Raw genomic sequence first — 11,892 nt, 5'->3', positions numbered from 1 at the left:
AACCACTTTAACAAACACAAACGTTAAAAAATTGCTCTGCTGCAGAATCACAAAAGTAACCAACTAAAAAGCGGCTTTCTTACATCCCTTTAAACGTCAACAGAAATCCTGCCCTATTTAGTCCCAAAATTTCATATTTCACCAAGCCCCATATAGTCCCCAAGTTTCATATTTCACCTGCAAAGAAGAAGCTAGTTGACAATGCACCTTCATGTCTATGAAACCAACAAAGAATAACCAGAGAAGAATTTGGAACTAGAGATAGGCAGGGGCCGCGCGAACGCAGGCCCCCGCTACCACAAATTATGACGTTGGCTCTCCCACTTGGGGAGACCATAGGCAGGCACCCCTCCCAAGTGCAATGGAGGTCACCAACCTAAGCCATGAGCCTTCTTGATCGCCCATCGACCCCGTCCAGGTAAGTATGTTTCAGGTTTCATGAAGCTGAGTATTTATACAACTTCTGGTGGCACTTTTTCTCTGATGCTTTCGATGTGGGACAAAAGAGGCGAGCAAGTAATAACCGGTCATTAGTCAATGCCCGTTAGAAGTTGGAAATTGGAATCCCCTAAATGTTCTGTCCGTTTGTTATACGTTTAGAATAGAATGTAGAATCCCAATAGGACGTATAACAGAAAAATGTTAGAGATTGAAAAAAAAAAATACTTTCCTTCAAACTCCTGTGTATTAGTGGAATTTTAGCTTTTTTTTTTTTATTTCTCGAATAGTGTACACTAGAAACTTAAAAAAATGATATTAACTAATTATGTGGGATGGGGAAAACTTCTCTTGAATTGTTAATTTAGTTCAGACTCTTGACAACTTATTTTCTTCTTTTCTAATTTGGGGCTTTTGTTTAGATCATTATCTCGTGCTTTTTCTATCATTTGCCTCTCAATTGAAAAATTCTTACATGGGCTGCAGAGGATGGTTGTTGATCTTTCCTTATTCAACTATAACCATACAACATTACAACAACTAACCACAAATAACCGAATGAAGGCTAAACCAATGACTTCTATCATTTTAGTGTTTCAGTATGTACACCGATTCAGTAAGTGTTGTATATTATTGCTTGTGTAATGAGCGTGTATAAAACTTGCTTGTGCATGTACAAAGCTTCGAAACGGATATCCGAAAACAGTTGAAGCCACTAATCTGCGAGATAATTCCCAAATATTAGTAGATTTTGAAAGATGCTCTCAGATAGTGAGAGTTTTGAAAATCCATATTCTTCAAAAATCTAAGCCTGTGTCTTTTAGTTTACACAAATTTTTTTAGGAATTTACTTAAAGATCACAGCATTTTCTTTTAGTTTACACTGGTTAGCTCCATTTACCTGTAAAGATATGATTTATGTCTACCTGTATACCTTCAATGACAAAATAATAAATTATTCCCGTGAAAACACATTCTTGATGCTGTTGAAAATCGTGATGCTCGTGTAGAGGCCGTGTGCACACAAGCCCTTGCGGGCAAAATTATCACTGCTGTTCTCCCGCTCGAGAAGACCATGGACTGGCCAAACACATTTTGGAATCGACAGTTCTGTTCTTTAAAAAGGTAGAACCGAAATTGCACCGTATAAGATGGTTCCCGATTATGGTTCCGGAATCAGCGATTCTGGTTCTAGTTCCGGTTTTGATTCTTTACTGGTTCTGGTTCTGGTTCTTTAGGATTCTAGTTTTGGTTCTATACAAGCACAATTATATTTAGTTATTTGTTCTTACAAATTTTAATGCAAAATAATATATTTAAAATTTTAAATAGAATGTGAAAAAATTAAATATAGTAGAAAGATCAAATTTTGATTTTATTATTATTTTATAAAGCAAGGAATAAATGATACAAATATTATGAAAAGCTACATTACATCATCAAATTTTGAAAAATAAGTTACATTATCAAAATGCTACATTACATCATCAAATTTTGAATTTCTAGTGATTCGAGACTTAATCTTGATAGTGTCTCATCCAAAATGCTTCTACAAGTGACTGTTGATGCTGGAATTGCTAGAATTTGCTTAGCAATAAGGGAGAGGATAGGATAATTCACCAATTTTTGCTTCCACCAATTGAGAACTTTAAAATGCTTAGTTAAACCGCTATCATCAAGCACAAACTTGATAGTTAGATATGCCTCTATTTTCATACTAGTATTAAGTGAACCCCTTTGTCGCTTTGACCTTTGAAAAAGTAATTTATCACCAAGTTTAACAGTCACTTTAGGACTATTACTGGTTCATCCGAAGTACTAGCTGGAATCAATCACCATAAGCAATAAAAATTTCATTATATAAAGAACAAGTAAGTTCTTTAACTTCAAATACCATTTTATTAACATCATAAGCATAATTATCACTACCATATATTTGTTCATAATATGATGACAAGTACTTGCACAAATCAACTAATCTAACATGAGGATAAAAAACCTAAGCATCGAAATATATGTGTGGAATATGTCCATAATAATTAGTCCATTTTCTAAACATGTCCATAATAGGTTGTCTTAGTAATATACACAGACAAAGTATAAGTAGCATCATTAAAAATTATTAAAACTTCTAAAATTTTATTAAAAACAATCCAATTATTTTCAAGCAACATTATATCAGCCATGTTAGTTGCAAAAAATGCACATAATAATTCACTATATTTGTAAGATTGGTTGATTAATTCAAATGTTGAATTTCAACGAGTAGGAGCATCTCTTGAAAATCTTTTGCGATTTTTTTCCATTAGCCCTACAAAAAGTGCTCCATTCTTTTATTAGTCCAAGGTGTACCTACAAATAAGAAATTGCTTTTCTAATAGGTTTAATATGATTTTCAAGTGCTTTTAAACCATCTTGTACAGCTAAATTTAAAATATGACATGCACATCTAATATGAAAAAAATTTACCACCTAATCCAAGTTGACAAAGATCTTGTAACTCTCTAATAGAAGCGGTATTTTGCAGATGCATTATCAAAACCAATTGAAAAATTATTTTTCATAGACCATGTTCTTCCAAAATAATACTAATCATTTTTAAAAATATGTAGAGCAGTGTGAGAGTCATCAAAAATACAAAAAGCTATCATTTTTTTTTTGCATATTCCACTCATTATCAATCCAATGACAAGTTATGGCCATATACGAATGTGTTTGCCAATGATCACTCCAAATATCAGAACATATGGACACAGAATACCTAAATTTGTAAATAATTAAACTAATTCCTTTTTTCCTTCATTGCTAATATTTTTAAGTGTTTGTCTAATATTGGTTCTAAGAACAAATTTAAATTGAGGATTTAAAGCATTTTGACAATATATCTTAAAACCCAAATTTTCCCAAAAACTAAAGGATAAATGTTCAGTAGCTACCATTTTTGCTATCTCATTCATATTTCTTTCCTCACTATATCCAAATAAAGAAAGGTTAGAAGTAGCAAACTCAGTAATTTGTGATTGTTTTTTGTCAATGCCATATTCTTGAGGATGGCACTTGTGATACTTTCCATAGCCATCTCCCGTTTTGTATTGGTAACATTTTTTTATAATAATTGCATTTTGCTTTAGTCTCATAACTTTGACGAAGTGCTTGGTGAAGATCTTGGACTTAGGAGCTCTACCACTTCCTCTACCAATTTCAATTGTTTGCTCTTCAAAAATGGTCTCCGTGTGTTGACTTCCTTCAGTTGGAATATCAACATCATCAATGTTGAAGACTTCATTTGGGTTAATATTGCGAAAAATATTTTTGCCCTTGTTGATTTTGAAGATGAGCTACCACCACAAAAACTTGCCATTTGATAGCAAATAAGTAAAAAAGAAAAACCTTCTAAGTAATAATACAATACCCATAATTATAGATATTAGATGAATTAAATAAATAGTGTAATATAGACAAATTAACAGTGAGCAAATAAGAACAAAAGTGAAGAAATTAGAATGCAGATCAAATGATTGAAAGTATTAGAGATGGAAGAGGAGATAAAATTTTGGTGTTGGAGAAAATGAAATTTGGAGAACTATTTATAGACAAAAAAAAACTTGAAAAAATAGTTTGCAATGGCTATATTAAAATAGTCGTTGCTAAAGCAACGGCTTAATCGTAAATAGATAAAGCCGACATCAAGTAGCAGCAAGTTTGCAACGACTACTTCAAGTCTCAAAGTCCAAATGTCCATCCAATAGTCCAAGTCGGACTTTGTCTCTTGTCTTTTTTTTTTTTTTTTTACTGTTCCAACCAGGATTGGAACCGGAGGGTTCGATTCTGGTTCTATTTGTAGAGAATCAAAAGCAAAACCTTTACCTTAGGTTCCTCTATAGTTCTGGTTCCGATTCTGGTTCAGTTCCAATATAAGTCAGTTCGATCTGGTTCTCGGTTCAAAATGCAATCGTGGCCATGCCAACTTGGAACCTTCTTGAACCTGCATGTCAGATCTGATATGACTTATGAGATATTAACGAGCGCAGGGTATACATATATAATTAGATCATCCACAATCAAGTTTTACATTTATAAATCCTAAATACCCCACACAAGATTTTTCCCAAGTATACGAATCGTGAGCGAGTATAGAGTATTAAGGGTCGATTCCACAGGAAATATTTTCAATTATCGGTGATTTTCAAACTATTTTATTATTTAGACTATAAGCATGAACTAAAAATAATAAAATTAACACTAGAAAGCTCCTAGAGGTATGGAATTCCACACTACTCTCACTAATGAAATTATTGGTTAAGTGAATGGTATTATCTTGGTTAGTTATGACGTAATTTCCTAATGTATGTGAAACCTACTTTTGTAGTGAATCAACTATACTTGTAGTTAAAGTATACCTACTCTCGTGATTTCCTAATATACGTGATACCCGCTTTCGCTGATGTACCAACTATACCTATAATTAATTCATACCTTCTTTTGTGGTTATGAAACTAACTACAAACTTATTTCTTTTTATGAAATTAAATGAAACAAGTCACTAATCCACAAAAGTGCACCTCTACTTTCGTGAGTGTACTCCCTAAGTTTATCACTTCCTTGAACTAGTACTAAATTTCAATTTTCATTGCAAACTTAACATCTTAAGATTATCACAATTAATGGCCAGTTAATCATGATTACATAAGCAAAAGTGATAAATAACTTGTTTAAAATAATATCATCAAATAACCAAATAAACATCACTAACAAGATATAAAAAGTCCATCCATAACTTTAGGCATAAACTTTAACTAAACATGAAAAAAAAAATCCAAACTTGTATTATAACTAAACATGAAATCAAATACAAAAGAGAAAGTGAAAGGAGAGAAGTCACCCTTGTCACATGAGCTTCAAACTCTCCATCTTTGCTCCTCAATCTTCATCCAAATCTAACTACAAATACAAGATGGATAAACAATACTAACTACTCTATATTATCCTAACTAATGAACTAAGAAAATTCTAGTAAAAGCTATATTTTTTTGGAGTTTCTCTAACCCAAGTTGTGAAAATGTTCTCCAAGGCCTCTATTTATAGAGAAATTCAAGTTCAAGGTGAGTTGTTAAAGTTGATGTAAATTGCTCCTTAGGATCACCAAAAAATGCTTCTTGAATTCTCTATACTTGCTTGCTCAGTTCCAACCATATTTCTTACAAATAAATTGGTCAAAAAGTTTGTGTGAACAGAGCACAAGTTGCAGAGCCGCAATTAGGGATCCAAGGGCAAGATCCGAGGTCGGATCGCCCAAAATACCCCTCGGATCTCATTTTTTTCATTTTTATCTTCACAACACATTAGGATCCGAGACCTGGAACATAGGGATCTGAGCTCGAATCCTCCTCTTGGATGTAGCCTCTGATTACAGAAGTTTTATTCGATGTCAGGTTTAGTCTAAATCCGAACTCGGATTTACTTGTTTTGTTTTTTGTCTAAGTTTAACTGATATTTTCTTGATGATAGAGGCTGAAATAACTCTTGTGTAAAACATGAAAGTTGTAGCTCATTGAGTTGGCTTTCCAATGAATCAAGAATCATCCAATTTGGAGCTCTCAATCGAATGCTTGTAGCTCAAGATATAGCTGAAATACCACAAGGTGTCAAGCTGGAAAACTTTTCTTCTTTTATTCTTGATTGCACGTTCTCTTTTGCACTTCATATTCTCTTTTTATCACTTCAAACCATCATCAATCATCCAATTATCTTCTCAAATCATGCCATTTGATGATTGAATCATTAAACCTACAAAAACATGAAATTTTCACCATTAAAATCCATAGAAATGCAATTTTTACCACTTAAATCACAAAATGCATATTTTCACTAGAAATTTAGTTAATTAGTTATAAAACTAATTAAAACACACCACAACTAACTAATAAAATATATTTTAAAAAACGTAAAATATGCACTTATCAAACTCCCCCACACTTGAACCAGTGCTTGTCCTCAAGCAATTAACGCATAATCAACAACAATGATTCAAGAGGTGAAACACTATATGCACTTTTTCGAATTCAATTCCTCATAACTTGGCAAACAATCATTATATAATTGTTCAATTTACACTGAATACTCATAATATCAAGTAAAGGAAAGATAATTATATTCTAATTTTAACAAGTTAAACTTATTCTCTCACCCTAATCTATTTTCACAAGCAAGCAAATCACATAGCCAATTTATAGTTTTCCTCCTCCTATAATCATCCTTTCCTCAAAAATTTTAACTAAGAGGGAAATACAGTCGGATATCTTATTTAAATAGTGAAAACGTCTTTCGACGTAAAAATCGACACTTTTAGGTAAAGAACTCCGGTTACTCAACATTTCACTTATTTAAATTGCTATGCATACTCTTAATTCAAGTATCTTTTTATGCGAGTGTCAATATTTGTAGATGTCAACCCCCGATTACTCGATACAAGAATCATTGGAATAGAACAAAAACTTTTATTCTTCTTCTTTTTTCTTTTTCTTTTTTTTCTCTTTTTTTCTCTTTTTTTCTTTTTTTCTTTTAAAGTATAAGACAATAAATAGACATTCCCTCATAGAAAATATATAAGAATAATCAAAGAAAAAGTGTAGTTTTTATTGACTCTATCAATCACTTACTTGTAAAATTAAGTAAAGAGATGAAATCTTATTAAACATGCAAAATTATAGGCATAATTCTCCCTACTTTACAGGATATACTTTCTAAAATGCAAAAATCCTAATTGCATAATAACCATTACCAAGACAAATGAGAACTAAATCTTCCAAAATGCATATAAACTTTCAACAAATGGATGAATTAAAGCACTTAAAGTTGGAACAAATTGGCCCTTTTTTTTTTAAACAAAGACAAAAATTGCAAAAATTTTTGGGCCATTGTGAAATATTGGAAAAGATTTTAGAAAAATCTTGACAAAGTTTCCCTTATAAATGGACGAAACTCCCTACCAACAAACCCAATTTCAAAAAAATTATCCACATGACAATATTTCCAAACACAATTCCAACATTTCTAATGCTTTTAAATCTACAAAATATCATCACATGACACTAGAATGCAAATTCAAATATTTCCCTCCCCCACACTTGAACTTCACATTGTCCTCAATGTAAGAAAGAAAAAATAACGAAAGTAAGAGAAAGTAGTACTCCCCTATTGAACTTGCGCTATCCAAATCCATGGCCAAGTGATGAATTTTCAACCTTATTTGCAAAGAAAGGAGAATTCAATTAATGCACCTTTTCAAGTGGCAAAATCAAAATAAAACAATTGAGTAAAAACTTGCAATGATCAAGAAGTAAGCATGCGAATCAAGGGAAAAGGGGAAAGTGATCAAGCATGTGAAACCATACAATGTTCAAGGGATAAAAACATGAAATGAGCTAATCTTCGCTAATCAAGTATATGCTTTAGTATCCAAAGCAAAGGGAAGCTAATTTCACAAAATAACCCTATCATCATGAACAAAGTAAGGTCCATTTATAAATTTTGTCATCAATGATCAAGTCCCCTCGAGTACAAAAGTAATCTCAAAATGGAGGTAAACACACCAAGCCAAATTATAAATGACCTTCTTGAGGACTCATGAAATACTAAAAACTATTGAACCACAAAGATTATAAGTGTATTTATGAATTTTATCAATTAAGGCCATCTTCAATTCACCTCTTCTTTTGGAATTACGTAAGAATTCAAGAAATCATTCGACCAAGCACATCTTCAGTCATCAAGCAATCTAGAGTACTCACTTTAATATCATAAACTCTCACAAAGCTAATTAAAATGCTACAATGGCCACATAATATGCAACTTTATTACCAAGCTAAATTATGCATAAAATTAGCTAAAATTCACCAAATGAATACAATAAACACACCCTCAAGATTTATTTATCACTAACAATCACCAATTGCATCAATAAGCTCAAATAAATACACCAAACTTCACGTATTAATGAAATTCAAAAATGCCTAAGAATAGAAAATAGTCAACCATGGCAAAATTCAAATGATAAATTTAGGTGAAGATTTGTTACCTCAAAATGGTGTGGGGATGATTAGAGATGAAAATGGTGTGAAAACCCCAAGAAACTCACTCCAATTTGGCCACAATTGCAAAATATGAGAAGATGAAATCCTAGCCTACTTGAATCTTAAATTCAAATTTGGAGATGTTTTTTGAAAGAATTAAACCATGAAAACCACTCTAGATGGTGTAGGGAGTAATGTGGTGAAGTTTGTTTGAAGATTAGATAGTGAAAAGAGTAATTTAGTGAGTAGTGTGTGTTTTGGGTATGAGTATGTGTGTGGAGTTGAAGGAGGAAGAAAGGGAAGAATGAGGAAAAGTGAACCGAGCCTTCGTTTTTGAATTATTTCTGAAAGGATCCGAGGTCGGATCATGATGATTGAACTCGGATCAAAAAACTCGAATTCATTCTCTGATTGCAGAAGTAGATCCGAGTTCAGATCCATTCAATCTGCACTTATTTCAAAATTTTCTGCAATTTTCAATTTGCCCCCCAATTCTAAACACACTCTCCAATTCGTGCTCTATAATGAAATTTTTAACAATTCAATACTTCACGCACATGGAAAGTGACTTAAACATGAATCTCAACACCTCAAAATAAATCAAAAACATGTAGAATGCAAATTGAGGACTGAAGTTCTTGGATCAAATAGTCCTCTCGACACTTTCAATGCACATGATGGTGCTCAAATGGTTCAAAGAGTGCAAATAGATCATGAACATACTTAATCACTTAAATGCACTTCAACTTCATTCAAATGACTAACTTAACCTCATATCAAGAAATTAAGCATTGTAAACTCAAAAATAAAGGTTAAGCTTCGTTTTTTCATATCGGTCTCCACTCCTTATAAGCTCTTTTGCACTTGAAATAATTCGCATGATTTCTTGTCATTGCTACCTACAAAACACACAAAAATACTAATCAAATAACTAAAATCTACTAAAAAACTAGAAATCATTGGGTTGCCTCCTAACAAGCGCTTCTTTATAGTCATTAGCTTGACTGTTTCACCTCACTTTTTAAGGAGGTTTCCTTAAAGAATAATCCATCATTTTTGGACATGGTGGATCAACAAACGGTGGCTCGATAGCAAAAGCCACGTATTCTAATGATGTGAGAGATAGAAGTAGCTTACCTATCTCAAGTGATTCATAGAGATTACGTTGAATATGTGTCACTTGAGTTCTTACCAAAGGAATGTCCGCGTGACTTTCTTGGGCAATAATACTTTTAATACCTATACTTCCAACACATTCCTCAAGAGGGGTGAAAAATGAGGCACTAATACTCATCTCTTGAGGTTCAACGTTAGTTCCAAAGATATTATCTTGTGAAATGGATATTTGCTCATTGAAACTCAAATTGGATTCATCATTTTCATCGAAATGTAATCCACTTTCGCTTGCAACATGCTCACCATTCATACGATAGTCCTAGTGCATATCATTAGAAAAAATAACTTCATACAACTCATGCAATTGGTCTTGTATTCTACCAAAGTGAGAAGTTAATTCGTCCAACCTTTCTTCAATCTTAGCAAAACGATTGGAGGTTGCATTAGCTAGTTTTTCTATAACTAAATCCAATTGATTAGAAAATTTTTATATGGCTAGCTCCCAAGATGCATGAGAATCATTAGGTAATGGTTCACTTTCTAATTCCCAAGGTAAAGATGCATTACCTAACCTTTCTATTGCTAATTTCCAAGATGGCTTAGATTCATATTGGACACATTCAGATTGGTAATTATAAAAACATGAAGAATCACTATATGCACATTGATTGTCCCAACCATAAGTATAAGAATTACTCCAATTAGGTCCATTTTGATCAAAATAGGGATTGTAATGCCTCAATTCATCATAATAATTCACATTTTGTGTTTGCCTACATATATAATTAGCATGATCACCTTCATACAAGTCACAAATCTCATGATAAGAATTGAAAGTATTGAAATTCTTCTTTTGTTCAAGCATATTTGTAATGGTATCCCATTGAACTTTTAATGCTATAAAATTGCATTTAGCCTTTAAGCACCTCAAGCCATCATCAAATGTCATACCTTCGGCAATTTCTTGGTTACCTCTATCCATGGAGCTTTGCAATAGTAGCCATTCTTTGCCGAACTTCCACTTTCCATGCATTGTTCTCCAAATTGACCTACCCTCCTCATTACCTAAAATTGCTTTTAAGCAACTTAAGAGCAAGATTAGTAAGAAGAATAGGTGAAAAAAATACATACACACATTAAACACAAAAATAAAATAAAATAAAATTCAAGACTAACTCAACAAACTAGACTCAATTAATACACAAGAAAAATTATTAAAATGTCTAAACTAATAAAGTTGTTCTTAGTACCGATATTAAGCAAATTCTCCGTGGCAATGGCTCCAAAAACTTGACGTGCGTTGGGTATACATACACAATTAACTCATCCACAATCAAGTTTTACATTTATAAATCCTAAATACCCACATGCGATTTTTCGCAAGTATATGAGTCGTTTATTGAGTATAGGGGTATTAGGTGTCGATCCCACAGGGAAGATTGTCAATTACCGCTATTTTTCGAACTCCTTTATTATTTAGACTATCACAAGTAATAGATATTAAATCTACATTATAAATATGACATAAAGTAATAAAAATAATAATAGAAAATTCCTAGAAATATGGAATTTCTCACTACTCTTGCAAATGAAATTACCAATTAAGTGAATGCTATTATCTTGACTAATTATGGCGTAATTTTCTAATATCCGTGATACTTGCTTTCGCCGGTATACCAACTATACCTATAGTTAATTCATACCTACTTTCATGGTTATAAAACTAACTACAAGCTCATTTCTTCTACGAAATTACATGAAACAAGTCACTAAACCACAAAGGTGCACCTCTACTTTCGTGAGTGTACTCACTAGGTTTATCACTTCCTTGAACTAGTGCTAAATTTCAATTTTCATTGCAAATTTAACACCTTAAGATTATCACAATTAATGGCCAGTTAATCATGATTACATAAGCAAAAGTGATAAATAACTTGCTCAAAATAATATCATCAAATAACCAAGTAAATATTACTAACAAGACATAGAATTCATCCATAACTCTAGGCATAAACTTTAACTAAACATGAAAAAAAATAAATCTAAACTTGTATTATATCTAAACATGAAATCAAATACAAAAGAGAAAGTGAAATGGCAGAAGTCACCTTTGTCACATGAGCTTCAAACTCTCCATCTTTGTTCCTCAATCTTCATCCAAATCTAACTACAAATACAAGATGGATAAATAATACTAACTACTCTATACTACCCTAACTAATGAATTAAGGAAATTCTAGTGAAAACTACATTTTTTTGGAGTTTC

General features: G+C 32.3%; 1 non-coding gene across 1 annotated transcript; it reads right to left on the bottom strand.

The window, feature by feature from the left end:
- Window positions 1–265: 265 nt before the first annotated feature.
- On the bottom strand, window positions 266–426 carry LOC113687492 (U1 spliceosomal RNA). Its single transcript, XR_003447768.1, has one exon. It is a non-coding gene; the product is annotated as a U1 spliceosomal RNA (small nuclear RNA).
- Window positions 427–11,892: the final 11,466 nt, after the last annotated feature.

Source organism: Coffea arabica, chromosome 1e (genome assembly GCF_036785885.1).
Source record: "Coffea arabica cultivar ET-39 chromosome 1e, Coffea Arabica ET-39 HiFi, whole genome shotgun sequence".
NCBI lineage: Eukaryota > Viridiplantae > Streptophyta > Magnoliopsida > Gentianales > Rubiaceae > Coffea > Coffea arabica.
The sequence above is the reverse complement of the archived record's forward strand: the minus strand, read 5'-3'. Positions and strand labels throughout refer to the sequence as shown.